This window comes from Podarcis erhardii (genome assembly GCF_964252035.2).
Source record: "Podarcis erhardii genome assembly, chromosome: 8".
Classification (NCBI taxonomy): domain Eukaryota; kingdom Metazoa; phylum Chordata; class Lepidosauria; order Squamata; family Lacertidae; genus Podarcis; species Podarcis erhardii.
Genome location: NC_138499.1, coordinates 23,324,583 through 23,344,271, shown reverse-complemented (window position 1 = coordinate 23,344,271; position 19,689 = coordinate 23,324,583). Strand labels below are relative to the sequence as shown.

The 19,689-nt window shown below is 44.4% G+C and overlaps 1 protein-coding gene across 2 annotated transcripts in view; it reads right to left on the bottom strand.

The window, feature by feature from the left end:
- The window catches only part of NCALD (neurocalcin delta), a 54,757-nt gene extending 39,610 nt beyond the window's left edge, over positions 1-15,147 (bottom strand). The window contains exon 1 of one of the 2 annotated variants that reach the window (XM_081874823.1): positions 14,977-15,147. The gene's annotated coding sequence lies outside the window, so the exon portion shown is untranslated. Of the gene's footprint in view, positions 1-14,971 lie in introns of both variants that reach the window. The other variant, XM_081874822.1, reaches the window with a different exon arrangement.
- Between the last annotated feature and the right edge of the window lie 4,542 nt (positions 15,148-19,689).

Below are 19,689 nucleotides of genomic sequence, written 5' to 3'. Positions count from 1 at the left end.
GCTGGGCTGCATATCCATTTCTAATTGTTTGCTTTGTATTGTTGCAATCCGTTGTAAACTGCCTTGAGAGTCGCCTGATCTAAAGGTGGGTATAAACCATCAATACAGAAAGAAACAAGACAGTCCTTAATGAAACCATGGTGCTTGTAGTTCAATCTCATAGAACAAAGGAAAGGTTGGCAAAGAGTATCTCCAGCAAGGTGTGAAAATGTGCCCTGGGGCCTCCGTGTATCCCATATTGAGGCAGAAGGCCATCAGCTATAGAGATTTTACAGATTTTTACATCAGTGCTCAGGTGCTCTTGGAAAACCCAATAGTGATTTAATGCACCATGGAACACTACCCCCCACCCAAATGCAAATAAAACTATTTTCAGCCTTGCAAGACAGAAGGGGCTATGAGAGAGGGTGTGTGTGTGTCATTTGCAGACCATAGTGTTGCTGCTGTTTGCCACGAGGGGAAGAGGTCAGGGTGGGCACATCTGCTGAGCCAATCCAATCTGCACCGTTCTCCCTGCCATTTCAACCTGTCCCCTCCCAGTAAAGAGCTGCTGAGAAGCTAACACACTGGCTCCACCTGCACAGGCAAGAGGCTTCTGGCTGCATCCCAGTCTGATGGGAAAAACATTCTGGACAGAGGATCAAGGACACCAGGTATGGCACATGCTTCCATACAAGCAAAAACAACCAGCAAGAGAATATCAGCCAGGTCCCAAGAGGCTACAAGCCAAATGTCTATATACAACTCCCTACTTCAGAGGGACACCGGTGGCGCTGTGGGTTAAATCACAGAGCCTAGGACTTGCCGATCAGAAGGTTGGCGGTTCGAATCCCCACAACGGAGTGAGCTCCCGTTGCTCGGTCCCAGCTCCTGCCAACCTAGCAGTTCGAAAGCACATCAAAGTGCAAGTAGATAAATAGGTACCGCTTTGGCAAGAAGGTAAACAGCGTTTTTGTGCACTGCTCTGGTTCGCCAGAAGCAGCTTAGTCATGCTGGCCACAGGAAGCTGTATGCCTGCTCCCTCGGCCAATAAAGCGAGATGAGCGCTGCAACCCCAGAGTCGTCCGCGACTGGACCTAATGGTCAGGGGTCCCTTTACCTTTTACTTCATCCAAACTGATCTCCCTCACCTATCTTTCCCCTCTACTCCCCCTTCCCTTTCTGTTTTCTGCCTTCTTCTTAGCTCACAAACCTGAGGCCTGAGCCTATGCCTCCCTTATTGCTTTGGGAGGCAAATATAACAAACTTTTATTCACACAACCAATCGCTATGAACCAGTTCGAGCCTAGATGACAAACCAAAACCCAAGTGGTTTGGAATAAAGTCAAGCATTGCATGAGCCGGCTTTCAGTAGGAGACTTTTCATCAAAGGATGTGGTCATAGGGGGGCATAGAGTTGGGAAGGGAAGTGGGCCTATCCCTATGCACGATCAGTAGCAGCCTGGATGATGAGACAGACACACCCTCCCAACACCGGCAGTGTTGCAGGTTGCCTGGTTGGTGCTGGGGATGGCAGGGGGTGGTGGCCGGTTTCGGGATGCCTGGGTGCCCTAGCAGGAGTGGTAGACTGGCTTTATCACAGCTCCAATCAAGGATCTTTGATCTCACTGCCACCCTGTCTCATCTCAGCTTCATCCAGGTAAGTTGCATCGACACCAGTGTCAGGTACAGCTCTGCCCTCACCACACAAACTCCTACTGCCCCCAGTGACTCTGTCCTCACTGGCACCACTCTGAACGTCCCACGGTGAGTGGAAAGATGAAGGGGGATTCTTTGTGGAGTTGGCTGGATGTGCTAAGAATCCTCCATGTGACTGGGAACCCATATAATATAGGGTTTCCAATTATAGGGGGAGGACTGCAAGCATGTCCACCCAAACAAAGGAAACCCTCCTTCAGACATTCCTGTTCAATGCAGGAAGGTCGTAGGTACCATCGGTGAAGATCTTAGGAGCAAGGCTGGCACATGCAGCATCACATCCCCTTCAAACTTTATACTTCCACGCAGTGCTATTTCTCTAGAAAAAGAGGTGCCAGAACTCACAATGAATGCCTTCACTGTTCTCCCTTGTTCTCGCATAATGACAATGATGCCCACCTGAGAGGTGTCAGAACTGAGTTCTGGCATGTTCCAGCTGGAAAAAAACCCCCACTTCCATGCATTCTTCGAACAAATGAACAGGGCTCAGGTTTCTTACAAAAGGCCAACCATTTTTCTTCCTTTAAAGAAGACCTTGGACATAAGAGACCATGTATAAAAAACACAAACCAGCTTCTCAATGAGAATATATCAACGAGGTCAAAATGGTTTTTCAGTGACTCGTCAAACAACTGTGATGAGGGCAGGGAAGGCCTTGACAGAAGGCAGAGTCTAGCTTCACTGCCGAAATATAATTGCACTAATTGGACTTGCATTAACCCAAACGGCAAAGCCAGTGATTGAGAGAACCCTGTTACGCAGCTGTCGCTCCACACAAAAGAACAGAGGAATGGATGGTGCACAAATGAGTTTGGAGAACGCATCAACAACCTCAGCTTCCATTTCTCCAACAACATGGAACTGGCAATGTGAATTTATTACGCAACACACAGTGTTAGAAACCGAGATATGAAAGCTAGGACCCAAACAGCACCTTAAACTTAGGTTATGGGCATAACAACGGAATGTCTAGGCGCACTTTTTTATAACAAGAATACAAAGCTGAAAATGAATGAACTGCAGCTTAAAAATTATGTTCCTTTTTCATATTGTCTAGTCCTTCCCCTGCCCACCCCACTAATATTCTTAAGGGAGTCTCTTCTCCAGCCTTCAGAGTAGCGGGAAGTCGGGAGGCAGAAAAAGGTCCTCCTTTCCTTCCACTCTGTAGTTTTAATCTGAAATCTTAGGCGCAGTACTGTGCCCAGAGCTCAGAAACTGCTTGAGCTAATGAAATTCCGTGTCACAAAATGCGCCTAGAACAATGGGAGTTTCGAACACTGGCAACACAAGCTCATGAGGGATTTCTTTATTCGAAAGGAAATATTTCAAGGGCTCAACTTCCTGGGGAGTATTTGAAAATTCTAAAACTCTTTTTTTTATTAAAACGAAAACAAAAAACACCTGCCAGTTGGTTCAGAACATTTGTTTCCATGACTCTGCCTTTGCTAGTAGAAAGAATCCTAAATACCAAAAATTCAGCGATGATCTAGATTCAACATTTCCATCTTCTACTCAGCAACAGAAGGGCTGGCAACTGGAATTGTTTTACATCCTTGCCTAATTATATAATATAATTGATACCTATAATTAATGGTGTCATTTCAGGTTCCCACTGTAAAAAAAAATATCACGTAGGCCAGCATGAAGCAAATACTTAGTTCCTCAGCAGCACCTGCTAGAGCTATTATGTTTGGAGTTCACCACTGTTTTTTGAGCTCTGGAATAAATAGAATGTTTCTATTTTAAACATTCCCAGGAAGATAGCATTGAGCTATTTGTACATTTGCAACTCACTAAAAGCTACAGAAGTTTGGGCTGCTTTCTTGTGTATTTCAGTTAGCTTTATGTTTCATGTCGGATTTGAGCCCAGAAAAGTAATATAGCACAACTGCAGAAAAGATAAAATGCCATTCTGTGCAGGCACACCAATTGCAACATCAGGTTTTCACATCCATCGGCCCATAGCCCTCCCATGTTTACTCAAGGCAGGTTTTTCCAAGGAGTCCAAACTGGCAGATAACTTTATGCATCTGCTATCCCAGGCCCACCCAGTTTTTGACCCAGAAGGCTGTATGTAGCTCAGCAGCCCTGTATAGGGCTTGATATTCTTACTGTGTTATCAGCCCGGCACTTGGAGCAAGCATGAGCATAAGCATAGAGGAGTTGTAAAATCATAGAGAAGGCACACAGCAGATGGGCTGAATTCAGGACTGGAGGTCAGAAGTTGGGCAGGGCTGCTCTATATTTATTTCATGCAAACTGTTCTCTCTGCCTGATGCAGCAACTGTATACATTTGGGTTGGGCGATATATCATGATATCGGTTTCATAATTTTTGACCTGGCAATATATTGTGAATCATGATGTGTGTGTGTGTGTTGTGATAAAAACACAATGTGGGGAAAGCCATGAAGCCAGCCAGTGCCTCTATATAGCATCCTTATGTCAAACACTGTGATATATTGGTATATCGCGATGTTTAGCTGGTGATATATCACAACCAGATATTGCTCAGTCCTAATATACATATGACCAGGCATGCACAAATCCACTTTCCAGCTTGCCCAGGGCAACTATACAAGTATCAGCTGGCGTAGACCCATGGCACTAATGCAGCAATTTCCAAACAACTTCTGTACTTCCTGAGTTCTGAGAGCTACTTCTCCCACTTGCAATGTATCCACAAACTGAGTGTCTTCTGGAAGTTGTTGAGCTACAACTCTCATCAGCCTCAGTCAGCATGGCCAATGGTCAGAAATGATGGGATTTGTAGGCCATCAATCTCTGGAAGGAACCATGTTAGCTCCCCCTGGTCTAGATGATGCACCGCAAGTGAGTAACCACTGCACCAAAGCAAAATCTGGGAAATATTGCAATAGTTCAGTTGTATTCAGAGAGCTGCTAAAATCAGGCTGCTAGTCAAACTCCTAACAAGCTCCAACACAAAATAAAAAATTTCCTTCCAGTAGCACCTTAAAGACCAAGTTTGTTATTGGTATGAGTTTTCGTGTGGAAAGCTCTTACCAATAACAAACTTAGTTGGTCTCTAAGGTGCTACTGGAAGGATTTTTTTTATTTTGTTTCAACTACGGCAGACCAACACAGCTACCTACCTGTAACTAGAATCTCCAACACTATAGCGACAACTAAAATCCTGTCGCAAACATCAAGGTGAACGCCAGAATGGGGAGGGGGATCTTGAATGTTATATAAATGATTTTGTGGATGTAAAGTTTACCCAAAGAATGAAGATAAACCAGCCAAAAGAAACAGGGAGATCACATAAAAGAAAGGAATACCATAAGAGCACATTCCTTTCCTCTAATTATAGAATTTCAGCCCGTATTATGATGAGAGATGCTTCTCCACAAAGCTTCCTCTGGAAAATGCTACATTCCATCATCCTTGAGCTCCGGTTTCTAATTATATTTCCATAACATATCTCTGTCTGAAATGCAAATCTGACTACATAAATTATTGGATGGGTATAAAATGATTGCAAAATTGCTGATCTTCTAACTTCAGTTTTTATTCCCTACTGTTTAGGGAGATGAAACGCTATACTCAAGATCCACCAGCTGAAGTGGATTTGGCAGAAGCAAATACTAAGCTTCTTGGCCATTGTCAAGACAACTCATCAGCAGAACACTTCAGTCATGCTGGTGGGACTCACCACTGGTGGTTGGGCTGGTCTGTTAGGCGAAACAGAAAGTGCTTACATGGATGGCCAGGGCGGAGGGGCTGCAAGGGGAGCCAGGTTACAGGTTCATGGTGTCGTCCTGTCGATAGGCTTTAGTGTGGCATTGAAGGGGGACTTCCTTCTCTACTGCTGTAGGGAGACTCAAAATAGGAGTCTCCAGCACATTAATCTTCTTGGCCAAGTTCAAGGTTCTTGAATTAATCTACAAGGTCCTAAATAACTTGGGCCTGGGATACTGCCTTATTCCTTGTATGCCTGACCAGTCACTGAGGTCTTCGGGAGAGTCACGGTCAGTGACTTGGCTCAGATGTACAGAGCCAGGATGCTGTGCAATTCTGTCTTGTGGTTTCAGTTCTGTGGAACTCCCACCCAGCTGTTATCAGAGAGACACCTCCTCCCAACTAAACTTCAGGCACTTGGTGAAGACTTTTTAAAAAATTAAAAAATCAGCAGGAATCTTAAGCAAGCTTTTCTGATTTTGTGGTTAGTTTTAACTGATCTCATATTTTGAAATCCATTGTGTATTGCTTAGAGAGCAGAGTGTTAAGCATTATATAGAAGGAAGGAAGGAAGGAAGGAAGGAAGGAAGGAAGGAAGGAAGGAGTTAACTAATTCCCGCTATGTGTGACCTCACTGCCGGCATAACTCCTGATTGGTGGGCACTGGTGAAGTTTCCAGGGATGGCAGATGGTCATTTTGGTCTTTTCTAGTTTTCCTCTGGGCATGTATGGGATACAGCAGCCCTTTCATCAATGTAGTAACAAGGCCATTCCCTCCTGCCTTGGCAAAATGGTATTGCTCTATTAAACTGCAGCAAGAATACAGCCCAAACAGCCTCTTTTCCTAATAATCTGTTGCAGCAATCAACTGTCGCAGCAGAGACTTCTGCAGAACAGTCTCCTGAGGAGATGAAAACCAAAAATATTCTGGGGTTCAATTTTTGTACTTGGGGTTCCAAGAGACCATGAGGTAATGACTGAATGCCAGATGCACTGCATCTGGGATTGATTTATAAAGTGAGTCTTGATTGTTGCAAACTCCACAGAGGTCCGGTTAAAACTGGTTGGTGAAAGGCATCAAATATCTGCTCATTTTTTAAAACTCAAAAAAAAGAGGATTAGATTCCTTTCATTCTCCTGGTATGCTAAGTTACACTTGTTAAAATTAAGTTTCCTTATAACAGCCTAGTTACACACTTATTAGAAAAGGCAATAAATGAAACAGGTGCAACTAAGTACGGAACCGACTGCCTTTGCAAGCTCAACAAAAATATTATCGAAAGGCTTCTTCTTAAAATATATATAAAACTACATAGATGATTTCCTTAAAACAAGGAAATCAGCCCTGAGTGCTCACTGGAAGGACAGATTGTGAAACTGAGGCTCCAATACTTTGGCCACCTCATGAGAAGAGAAGACTCCCTGGAAAAGACTCGGATGTTGGGAAAGATGGAGGGCACAAGGAGAAGGGGATGACAGAGGACGAGACGGTTGGATAGTGTTCTCGAAGCTACCAGCATGAGTTTGACCAAACTGCGGGAGGCAGTGGAAGACAGAAGTGCCTGGCATGCTTTGGTCCATGGGGTCACGAAGAGTCGGACACAACTGAACGACTAAACAACAACAACAACACATAGATGATACATTGTGTACACATGGTTGCAGATCCCCACAGGGCCCTATTGAGCCATTTGAAACTCTTAACTCGCGCCGCCTTTCACCCCTTAATTCAGGCCAAGCACACTGAATGTGAGGCCCATCTATACCTCACATGGTGGTACCTTGCAGTCCTGCTCCATCCCATCCACAAATGTGTGGGTTACTTGTGCTATTTGCAGAAAGGCTGAAACTGCAGAAGCCCCTGGATTCAATCCCTGAATCTCCAGGTAAGGCTGGGAAATACTCCTGTCTGAAATCCAACGAAAGCCACTGCTATACAGTACCAATGGTCTGACTTAGTATAAAGGCAGCTTCCTATGTAGCTGAGAAACCAGACTGACGTTTTATTTATTGCCACTGACCTCCCCCATCAAAGGTCATCACATGCATACACCTATTAAACAAAGCACAGTAATAACCAGATCAACTACGTTCAGAATTTGAGTCTGTTTGCAAATTCTGTCTGGTTTTAATAAACTCAGTGTATGAGAGCAGGTGAGATTTCATGATGGGTTTTGTTTTGTTTTGTTTTTTTGGCTGATATTTTATTTAAGGGAAAGCGCTATAAACCATGCTCCGTGTCTCTTATAATGATGACTAAGACTCTGTCATCTCCATGGATAAAAAGAGGTGATATGTGAAGCAGGCAGATTCATCCCAGAGTGCGTGCAAAGGATTGGCACGTGCACCTCGAATTAAGACTAATGGGAGGGACACGTGCCAAATCCTTGTGTAACCTGTGGGATAAATAATGCCAAGAAAACCATATAGAAAGGTGGGGGAGGACCGCGTTTTTATCTGGGGAATACATAGACAGCCATGACCCAGAATCCTCAACAGTGTAACCCCTTTGGTAGGAGCAACCAATATGTCACAGAATAGTGACCAAGTGAAATTCAACGTCACGCTATTGCAGACATTCTGTATGTGCAAGAAAATCAGCTTGCCAGATGGAAGAATTCTTCCTCCTCTCTCCCCACACACTGATATGGGGGTCCCCCTGCCAATTTTGGAGGTGTGGGGGGAAGGGGAGAATCCTGCCCCAAGTAATGTTTGCTGGTGCACTAAGTCAATGCAAGGGGGGGGTGCATTCAAGAAATAAATAAATAAATTTAATCCTTTTGCTATGCGAGTTCCTTGGGGCGAGGGATTGACTATTAACCTACTTTGGGAATTGTAGCTGGCGGGGGGGGGGTCTCCTAACAACTCTCAGCACTCTTAACAATCCACAGTTCCCAGGAAGACATGACTGTTTATAGTTGTATGATGTTGCTTTAACTGTGTAGTGCAGAAGGAGCCAGATTTACCGGTAGTCAGATGCCACAGAGTGGGGCCCTCTTAATGTGAAAGACAGAGGGGAAGTGAGTGGGCTGCCATGAGGGGAAAACAGGGTGGGAACTGCTGCTAAGAATGCTAGTTGCTTAATCCGTTTGAATCGTGTGTGTGTGTGTGTGTGTGTGTGTGTGTGTGTGTTCACCTAGGTATCTGAACTGGGAATTTTAATGCTTGTTGTCGTGGTTTTGCTTGTTTATCTTAGGACAAAACTGTTAGTATGTTATTTACTGGACCTGCTTATATGATTTGGTAATTTTTGTATCTTTTTTTTTGTATCTTGGTTTATTTTTATTACTTTACTTTCCCACTCTGGGACAGGAAATGTTCAATGAAGACTGGGCTACAAATATCGTAAATAAGTAATAAATTAAAAACTGGATACAAATTCCTCCTCCTCACCTGCTATTCCATAATGTTCAAAACCACTCTCGGTGAAGAGGCCTAACGCACTCTGGTGAGTTGCACAGCCCTGTGGCAGAGAGCATGGTATACAGCAGACCACCTCAGAGGTCTGGAGTATGGGCTTTGGCAAGCTAACAGGTCTTTGCCATGGACTCTCAGCAGCATGGCCTCCTCCCCAAAATGCACAGGAACATGCGGACATAAAAAAATCATTAAATGTAACATTCTTTTGTGACTCCATTGATGCGAATGATTATGCAGTTGAAGGCAAAAATTAAAAGCAGAGTTAACAAGTATATATAGCTTTCACCATATGTGTGAGAATTGTGCCCACACTTCAGAACCCTGTTAGATAAGACCAGGGGGCTGCAGTTCTATGAAGGACCAAATGTTTTCCTTGAAAAGGGCCTTAGATTCAACCCCGGACATTTCAAGGGACGGCTGGGGTGGGGGGGGAACCCCTGTACGAAACGCTGGAAAGCTACTGTCAATCAGTGCAGACAACACTGAGCTAAATGGTCCAATAGCCAGCTTTCTTAAGTACTCAATATTTTGCCAAAACAGCAAGCCCTGGTATTTATAAAATAAACTGGGGAGAGGGGGGGTAGTCTATCCCACTGAAGAACTCCAAGAAACTCTACAGTATCCAGCCTTACTTGCAAATCAGGCTATAAAATCATGGTGAGCCACAACCAAGTGGGTTGACTTCTATAATATGTCCCCACACAGGGATGCACAGTAGGCAAATGGGTACATACTTGCATAATTGCGAGGTGGTGTCTGCACCATAAGGGAGATGGCAACGTGGTATTCTTCTCCCAAGACATGCCACCCCTGAGAAGTACAGTCTATCCCATGGCCATTGCCTCCTGGACTAAATCTGCAGGAACCAGTGCTGTACTTGCAGACAAACTTGGTTTCACTATATGGTAAGAAATCCGATTGCCAGAAGTCATTTCTGTCCTGTGCAATGCTGATGCTTATTATACCTGGGAAGCAGCTGGTGGTCAACAAAAGAGGTTTAAAGACTGTCTCAAGGCAAATCTAAAAAAAAATGTAGTATAAACACTGACAACTGGGAAACACTGGCCTGCGAGTGCTCCAGTTGGAGAACAGCCTTTATCAAAGGTGTCATGGGCTTTGAAGACACTCAAACTCAGGACGCAAGGGAGAAACGTGCTAAGAGGAAGGCACGCTTGGCAAATCCACACTGTCAACTCCCACCCGGAACTCCCACCCGGAAACCAATGTCCCCGCTGTGGAAGGATGTGTGGATCCAGAATTGGCCTCCACAGTCACTTACGGACTCATTGTTAAAACCGTGTTTATGGACGACAATCTTACTTGGCTACGAGTGATCGCCAGAGAAGAAGAAGAAGAAGAAGAAGAAGAAGAAGAAGAAGAAGAAGAAGAAGAATTATTATTATTATTATTATTATTATTATTATTATTATTATTATTTTGGGGTTATTCCGTACTGAAGTCTTTTGAGAACCACCCACCAGTCCATCCCACTTTGAACACAGGTGTAGAAACTCTTCTGACTCCTAGGAGCCACCATTGCATTGGGGCAGAGGGGGATAGCTCTATCCACAGTTGAACTAACTGGTCAAATGCTAAGGCAACAGCTTCAAATAATTAGATGCTGGGCAGCCATGTGCCTGGTTTGTTCCAGCTCTCTCTATCCCTGTTGGATGACCACTGCTTGTTTCGTACTATCATAGCAGCAATAAAGCCACAGTAACAAAGCCCCATAACTAGCTGGAATTATGCAGAAATTGATAACACATATGGTGCAGCCTCCCAAATGTGCAGCCTCCCATTTGAATGGGATTTTAGGCCCATGGAAGTGAATGAAGGTTGCATAACATTTGGTTGGTTGCACTCTCTTACCTCTAGTCTATGGAATGGTTCATACATTGTATCAAAGTTTAACATTTTATGTTTAGCTATGGTTCAACATGAAGCAGCAGCAAGATGGCACATAGTGTTTAAATATCCCTATTTCTCTTCTCCCCCAATCTTGGTCACACCATGAACGACAAATGACGGGTCTTTGTTATCTGAACTTGGGCTCATGGTTTACGGCTCTCCAAGCAAGCTGCAGGTGGTAGCCATAGTTTGTTGTTGGCTTCCTGCTCATCATTTATTTGGGGAAAACAAACCCTGAGCTCAGTTTCAAGTGGTGTGACAGGCCAAAAGTTGTGGAGAGGAAGAGAGGAATGAGGTAGGGACACTGCTCATTTTATTGAGACACAGTTAAACATAATTAAACATTAACTATGGTTTAATGTTATGTGTGAACACAGCCAAAAGAAACAACTAGTTTTGCTTTCAAATCACTTGCAAGTAGGACAACACAATGACTGTTTTTCCACATACACAAAAAGAGCACCTACTTTGTTAGTACAAACCAAACATGTTTAATCCTACTTAATCATGCTTAATCATGCTTTGATCAGCTCATTAATTTTGTTAGCTAACAGATATCAAGAAGTATCACTCAAGTCAGCAGCTTACATTCAACTCATACAACTTTCATTGAAATTCAAGCTGCAGCTGCTATGATGACAATTAATTTTGGTTGACACTTCCGTTGCCCTTCATAACAATCTGTAAAATATGGATTTTGTTAAAATGTTATGCATTGCGTTTTTGCATTTCTATTATAGCCGGTGGCCAATATGGAAATGAAACCAAACTGAATTATACATGAATAATAATCACGAGTGGCATCGTTAGGTTTTTGAAATATACTGAAATGATCTCATCTACTCCTGCCAACAAGAATTTAAGGAGGATCGAGCACACTGGAACATGTCTGACCAAGTGACGTCTATTATTGTCCAATGATGTCTCACAAACAGACCCTGTCTAGATACAAGGTAGAAATCCCTATCAAACTCTATTGAACCCAGAGCAGATGGGAGTTGTAATCCAAAACACCTGGAGGGCACCAGGTGGGTGAAAGCTGGCTTGGTCCATTTTATGGAAGCTGCAATGTGGACACTGCAATATAGTTAATTGTTTTGCCCATCTGGATTGCCCAGCCTCGTGCACAGGCTCCATGCCACCACCAATAGTCCAGGTTTGGCTTAACTACGCAAGCGGGCGAATTCACACGAGACGTGGATGGCATGCATGGTGCCCCCCAGACAGGGTTACCACTATTCAGAAGTTTTTGAATTAAATTTGAAACTGGGCATAGTAGAACAAAAATAGATGTTTCAAGCAAGCATGCCATGCTGCATGATAAAGGAGGAGGTATGGTTAAGATGGTCCCCCACCCCTCCCCAGCTTCTTCACTAGGACATGACTGGTTGACATGCAACAGGTTTGACGTCCCCATCACAGCATCCCCCATTCTAGGGAGACAGCACTCCATCGCTTTCTGATGTTGTAACCCTGAAAAAAAAATCACAAACTCATCCCATGTTCCCTGCATAACATCCATTGGAACTTGGGGTTATTATACAACAGGAGCTGGCAGAGTGGAAGAACTCTGGTGTCTGAATACTTTTTGGATTTAGAACAGGGTTTCCAAAACTTGGGTCTCCAGCTGTTTTTTTGGACTACAACTCTCTTCACCCCTAGCTAGCAGGACCAGTGGTCAGGGATGATGGGAACTGTAGTCCAAAAACAGCTGGAGACCCAGGTTTGTGAAACCCTGATTGAGAACATAAGCGCCCACAGTTACTTCTGTTTCCAACCAGCAAATCTAACACTTGGTGAGCAACTACAACAACATTTGTCCTCCAACAAAGGGACCAATCTGGGATTAGGTGTGGGTTGTGTTAAACAGCCACTTCAGTTTCAAGAATGTGGAACCTCCAGAGGTTGTTGCATGACAGCTCCTGTCTTAGCAATGCCCATACTGGTCAGGGCTGGTGGGTGTTGAATTCCCAAGCAGGTTCCCCATCCTTGTTTCAAGGGAACCCTTTTTGTGGACTTCAGATAGAAATTCTATAAATCTACAACATACATGTGCACTAGCCACAAAAAGGATTTCAATAATAAACCAAATAACTCATCTGCTCAACTGAACTTCAGATGCAGAGTGTGGTTGTATTCAAAAGTGTGAGTTTACAAGGTCTGGCCACAAGCCCAGAAGTCTGAGGTTTAATAAATGTTGAGCTAGTTGCTACAACTCCTACATTCATTCCAGTTCCACAACTCACTGCTTTGGAGCAGGGCTACTTCAGAGTAAATACAGGGCTGAGGATGCAACCCAACAGGACTATTCTCAAGCAAATAAAGGACTGTGGATTTCAAGTACTGTGCAGCAATTCAGGAAGTCAAAGGGCTAGACTACTGTATAAAGTTTCTACACTTGAAAGCAATTATTCAAAGCAATATTTCCCTACAACTGAACAACTGGTCTACTGTTTGTAGGCAAAAGGGGCTCACAGTCCTGCCTTCAAGTCTAGGAACTGATTAATACACACAGTGGGGCGTTTAAAAGGCTTTGTTTGTCCCTGGAGGGACTCCATGTAGAATTTTAATAGATCAGTAAAATTACATTCCCTGTGTTTCTGTGCTTTGAAACAGCTGCAATCATTGAGATTGCTTAGCTACATTTTACCTAAGCAGGGAAGCTGGGCAGCAACCCCCAATGTTCACAAATGGGCCAAACACACAAAAATGCAGTTTTAAAAAAGAACATCATTCACAAGTTAATATAAAACAACAACTTGAATAAGTTTCAGCATAAGCATGTTGAGAAAGACGGTGCATTTATTTCTCCAACTCCCAGAAAATCAAATCTACAGTTGCTTTCTCACTTAAATCTTCACACCAAAGCAAGATAACTTGCAATAATTTTTCAAAGCTGATTTCATTCATATCCCTGAAAAGTTTAACCACATTACTTTCACGCCTTTGTTTAACTAGTGCATACGTGCACACTTAAATTGCCAGCTATGTTTCAAATGCAGTGTAGAGATCCACAAGACTTTTCAAAGAAATGTGGTTTCTTTTATTGCTAGTAATAATAAAGCCCTACATTTTTGGTTAGAAAAAGACAAGCAGTGCATTGTATCTTTGTTCTAATTCATGAGCCTTCCTCCTTCCTCCGTGGAAAACATCGGCAAACACCCATATCCAATCATATCCATATCCTCCATTATCAAGGTTTCTGCAAATAATATTTCTGCACATAATACAACCATCTTCCCCCACCCTTCCTTTAGCAAAGGGGACTGGAGGAAGCAGCCTTCTACTTATTCAAAGAAGAAGAAAATAATGTTCCACTGAGGTATCCTTTTTTTAGCTCTTGCAACTTACTTTTCCGCCGCAGAAGAACTTGAAAGGCGAAGCTACAAGTGGGATTGGCAGAGTGGGAAAAGAGCCACACAGTTCACTACTTTTCATCTAGCATCTCAGCAGCACACATTTCAGATTACGCTGCCAGGCTGCTCCTGAGACCCCTTCCCTGCTGCTTATAGCCTGTTTACCACCCTTTCCCCTTGCAAAAATAAGATGCTTCTGCAAACTGAAACAAAATCTCGCCTACCGGGGAAGGGGAGAGAATGCAGCAGCTCTCAGCGCTTGTTGTGCTAACCTCCTTCTTCCTTTCCCCATCAGCCGGTGGTGCCTCCTTACACTTGCGCGCCCTGAGAAGTTCCCTCCCAGGGCATTCAACGGGACTTCCTCCCGAGGAACCCCCTGCTCAGGTTGCAGTCTAGCCCGTAACCTGGGAGAGGAAGCCCCCCACACACCGAGGATCGGGGCAAGCGCCGCCGAGGCGCTGCGTAAAAAGAGAGCCCTCGGCCAAAGCGGGCTCTTTAATCGGATCAGGAAGGCAAATTCATGAGCGCGCACTGAAAGCCTCGACCTAAAGCTCCGAGACTCCCCCGAAGCCTTGGGGAAGCTGGGCGGAAGCGTGGCTCCAGACACAACTCGTGTTTCCCCCACCCAGACATCCACACGCGCTTTATCCCGGGAGGCTGGAGAAGTGTCCCGCCTGGGATCCCTCCGCTTCCTTTCCCTCCGCCGCTGCCGCCGGTTCAAGGGCGTGGAGGGAGAAGTCGAAGCGCCTCTTCCGCGGCTCCTCTAGCGGGAAACTCGCCAAGCGGCCGAAACAAGCGCAATAGTGGCGGGCAGGAAAGCGAGGCGTGGAACTGCCCTGGCGCGCGGGGAGAGAACAATGCTAATACTAATACTAATAATGCTTTCTTTACCTCACCGTGCAGAAAGGCAGCTCTTCAGTGCTCCATGCTCCGGCAGCCCGAGGCAGGCAGGCAGGCAGGCGGCGGCGAGCGCGCGCAAGAGCGAGCGAGATAAGCCCAGCAGCCTCCACCGCCAGCGGAGAGATTCTCACTCTTCCCCGGCTCGCCAAGCTCCCACCACATCGCCTGCCTCCGGATGACGTCAAAGTCGCTGTCACATGGCCCGATGCAAAACCAAAAGAGCATTGGTTGTCGTGGCAACCGCAGCACGGCGCGCGGAAGCCATTTCAATAGGTCGTTTGTCACACACACACACACACACACACACACACACACATACACACACGCGGGTGTGTGTGCACGTTGGAACCCGTCTGGGGATCTGGTCGGGCTCCTCCACGGCAAGGGACCAGAAATGTTGTCCAGGAGGAACAAAACAAATTCCTTCCAGTAGCACCTTAAAGACCAACTAAGTCAGTTCTTGGTATGAGCTTTCGTGTGCATGCACACTTCTTCAGATACACTGAAACAGAAGTTTCCAGACCCTTCTATATAGTGAGAAGGTGGGGAGGGGTATTACTCAGAAGGGTGGTGGGAATGGGTGATTGGCAGATAGCTGTGATGAGCCTGTTGACGACTCTTAACGACTGCAATAGGTCTTACAGGAAAAAGCAAGGGGTGAAAAGGTGAAAAATGGCTTTGTCATGTATAATGAGATAAGAATCCAAGGTCTTTGTTCAGACCAGGTTTTTCCATGGTTTTGAGTTTGGTGATAAGTTGTAATTCAGCAGCTTCTCTTTCCAGTCTATTTCTGAAATTCCTTTGTAGTAAAACAGCTACTTTGAGATCTTGTATAGAATGTCCTGGGAGATTGAAATGTTCTCCTACTGGTTTCTCTGTCTTGTGATTCCTGATGTCCGATTTATGTCCGTTTATTCTTTGGCGTAAGGTCTGGCCTGTTTGTCCAATATAGAGAGCTGAAGGACACTCTTGGCATTTTATGGATTCTTATCTCATTATACATGACAAAATTATACATGACATTATACATCCATTTTATGGATTCTTATCTCATTATACATGACAAAGCCATTTTTCACCTTTTCACCCCTTGCTTTTTCCTGTAAGACCTATTGCAGTCGTTAAGAGTCGTCAACAGGCTCATCACAGCTATCTGCCAATCACCCATTCCCACCACCCTTCTGAGTAATACCCCTCCCCACCTTCTCACTATATAGAAGGGTCTGGAAACTTCTGTTTCAGTGTATCTGAAGAAGTGTGCATGCACACGAAAGCTCATACCAAGAACTGACTTAGTTGGTCTTTAAGGTGCTACTGGAAGGAATTTGTTTTGTTTTGACTATGGCAGACCAACACGGCTACCTATCTGTAACTGGTCCAGGAGGAAGTCCTCCAACAGGCAGGCAGACCAAAGCCCACGGTCGGGATGTACAAGCCAGATTTTACTTTTTATTTTTTTATACTGTATTGCATCTGTTTAATTGGGTGTGTGAGGTTCTTTTTAATCCCATTTCGTTTCGTTATGCTGCTGCATCTTGCTTTGCACTTTTCGGGAGATGGGGAAAGCAGCTTATAAATGTTAATCTAAAAAGAAATGAATGAAAAGCATCAGATAGAAAAGCAAGGTATAAAATCTCAGAAATACGTCCATTGATAGAATGTCCCACAGCCTGATCAGATGAAACTAGGAAGAACTAAAGGTGGTTAGTGATGTGTGTTACCTTTGGTTTCAAGGAAGGTATGCACAGCCTAAAATTAAATAATCAGCCTCAGATGGGTTTAAAACAACGACAGAAGGCCTTTATTCAGTTGACAGAATTTAAACGGACGTGTGCGGCACATACATTATTAGATGTGCTTTTGTGTGGGTATCTGTACCAGGAGTACAGAACATGAAATGATGGGCAGCCCTCAGAAAAATGCTATTCCAGGCACCTGAGATTTGAGATAAATGTCAACAAACTAGCTTGCATCTTACTTTCCAAAAGTATTATGCTGTATTATTTTTTCTAGAAAAAGGTGCAGGAACTCCCACTTTTTTTTTTTTTTTTTTTGATGGACAACCCTCTGCGGCCACATTAAAGCGTCGCCTCCGCCTCGCTGCCCCATAACCTCTGACACAAAGCCATGAAAGGCATGCAGCCCGAAGCCTCTGACACGCAGCCCTGGGCGCCATGCCGCTATACAGCTGCTGGTACGCTACAAAGAGGTGCCGGAACTCAGTTCCAGGGGGTTTCAGATGAAAAAAGGCCCTGATTGTGATCAAGCAAACTGGACGTATGTGTAACGGCTGGAGTCAGACTCAGGTCAGCAATAAAGGAAGCAGATCTGCATTGACAATGAAGTTAACTATTCAAGGAAATGAACATACAACTCAGCCTAGTGGTCTCAACAACAATTCCCAGTAGGTCTTGCCCCTATGGAGCAGTTGCCAGGACTGAAAACCCACTCTTCCACCCTCTCTACGGTTCCTCCTCTCCTGGATGTTTTCCAAGCAGTCTCAAAGTGTATCTCTGCGCCTCTGGTCTGCTCTCCTCATTATTCTGTGCTTTCATGGAGACCAGGGGAGAGGGGAGCTTGTTGCAGCGGGAGAAGGAGACTCCCTAGATTCTTCAGCAGCCTCTTGACCCCCTTCCTCTGCTTCAGCCTCAGAGTCTGAACTGCTCCCTGCCGCAGGCTCTTCCTGCTCACTAAACCCTGTTGCCCCTTCAGCATCCAGCCCCTCCTCCCAATCTTCTCCCTCTGACCTCTCCTAAGTGTCCCACCACCAATCCGCTGGCTCTGACTCTTCCTCCTCGGGGATATGAAGGTTATGTTTGAGAACATAGTTGGTGCCATTTGATAACCTGATTGGATTCATTGGGTCCACCCTTTTCCAATGAATTTTCTGGTCCAACAGTCTTTCCACCTAGAACCAGATACTGTCCTTAGTCATATTTAGGGGTGTTAAATTCCAATTTAGTGGAAATTCAAGAACAGAATCTGACAAAGACACAGGTATCCCTACTAGAAGGGTTCCTTCTATTTCATGGGTAGGCAACCTAAGGCCCGGGGCCCAGATCCGGCCCAGTCGCCTTCTAAATCCAGCCCACAGACTGTCCAGGAATCAGCGCGTTTTTACATGAGTAGAATGTGTGCTTTTATTTAAAATGCATCTCTGGGTTATTTGTGGGGCATAGGAATTCGTTCATTTCCCCCCCAAAAAAATATAGTCCCCCCCCAAGGTCTGAGGGACAGTGGACTGGCCCCCTGCTGAAAATGTTTGCTGACCCCTGTTCTATTTAATGGGTCGGACGATGTGCACAAATCCAGCATGCGCCCTCTGTATTTTGGGAAATTTTACTTACGAATCTTCAATAGAAATTCTCCTCCCATAGTGTAAGTGGTCCATTATATATCCGTTTTATTTTCTTCATCCTGGGATGCCACATTAAGGAATTTGTAGGTGGTGAGGGGTACATCTACTTGCCTCCTGGATCATTGTCATTTGTTTATTTACGGTATTTCACACACACAAATTTACATCGCTTGATCGGAAAGAGGATAAGATGCCGACAAAAGCGGACTGGCAGATGAAAATACTAGATTATGCAGAGATGGCGAGACTGACTGGAAAAATCAGAAATTGGGAGGATCAAAACTTCAATAGAGAATGGGGCAAATACAGATTGTACTTAAAAGAACACTGTAATCATTTGAGCTCTTTGGCAGGCTTTCAATAACTCTTGCAACGTTACATAGACTTTGGATATGTTGGAGGACTATAATGCAGATGAATTATAATATGCAGTTGATTTAGATATACAGGGGACCCATGGAGGGGAGGAGGGAAGTCTGAAGAGTCTTGCTTGATTTTAAAACTTAAATGTGCTAACTGTGAGATTTATTTTGTAAAACCAATAAAAATCATTTCCAAAATTTTTTCCCTCCCCCTTGCCTCTCACTTCGGGGGGGGGGGTGCTAGGTGTGGCAACCTGGCTTTTCATTTTGCGCATAACCAAGTTATAGCAGGTTGAGCCATTCTTGACACAATAAGAAGTTTCCTTTGCCTCCACCCTCTTTACTCTTAACTATTATTTCACGAGTAGGGCATTCTTTTAGCTAATAGGGCCTCCTGCTGCCGCCGCGCCGCCGGAGCACGATTTCTGTTCTTATCCTGAAGCAAAGTTCTTAACCCGAGGTAATATTTCTGGGTTAGCGGAGTCTGTAACCTGAAGTGTATGTAATCTGAAGCGTATGTAACCCGAGGTACCATTGTATTTCCCACTTCCCTCAAAAAAGGGAAGAATTCTCATTTTCCCGTGCTGCGTCATACTAACAAGCGCCATCTTGTTTCTTCTTTTATCTTTATCAAGTCTAAGTAAAGCTGTGCAGCTGAATACTTAATCATAAATAGAAGTCCATATGTACTCCGTTTTTTAAAAAGGTTTCTTAATGAGGCTTGGCATAGAAAACCAATCGTAGTTGTTAAGAAGAAACAAAAGACACACCAAACACCTCTGTAATCCACACGCCATGATGAGAATCTCTTTGAAGTCTGAGCTTGAACTTAAACACCAGGGACTGTACAGTTCTGCAGGTTTTTCCTTAGTCTTCTTCGGTCCAGACTATGTCTGTTTATTGTCCAAATCCAATCATTTTATCAAAGAGATATTTCCGGCTATGAGAATGACATCGGAGAGTGCCAGCCATGTCGTGCTCTGGGACCC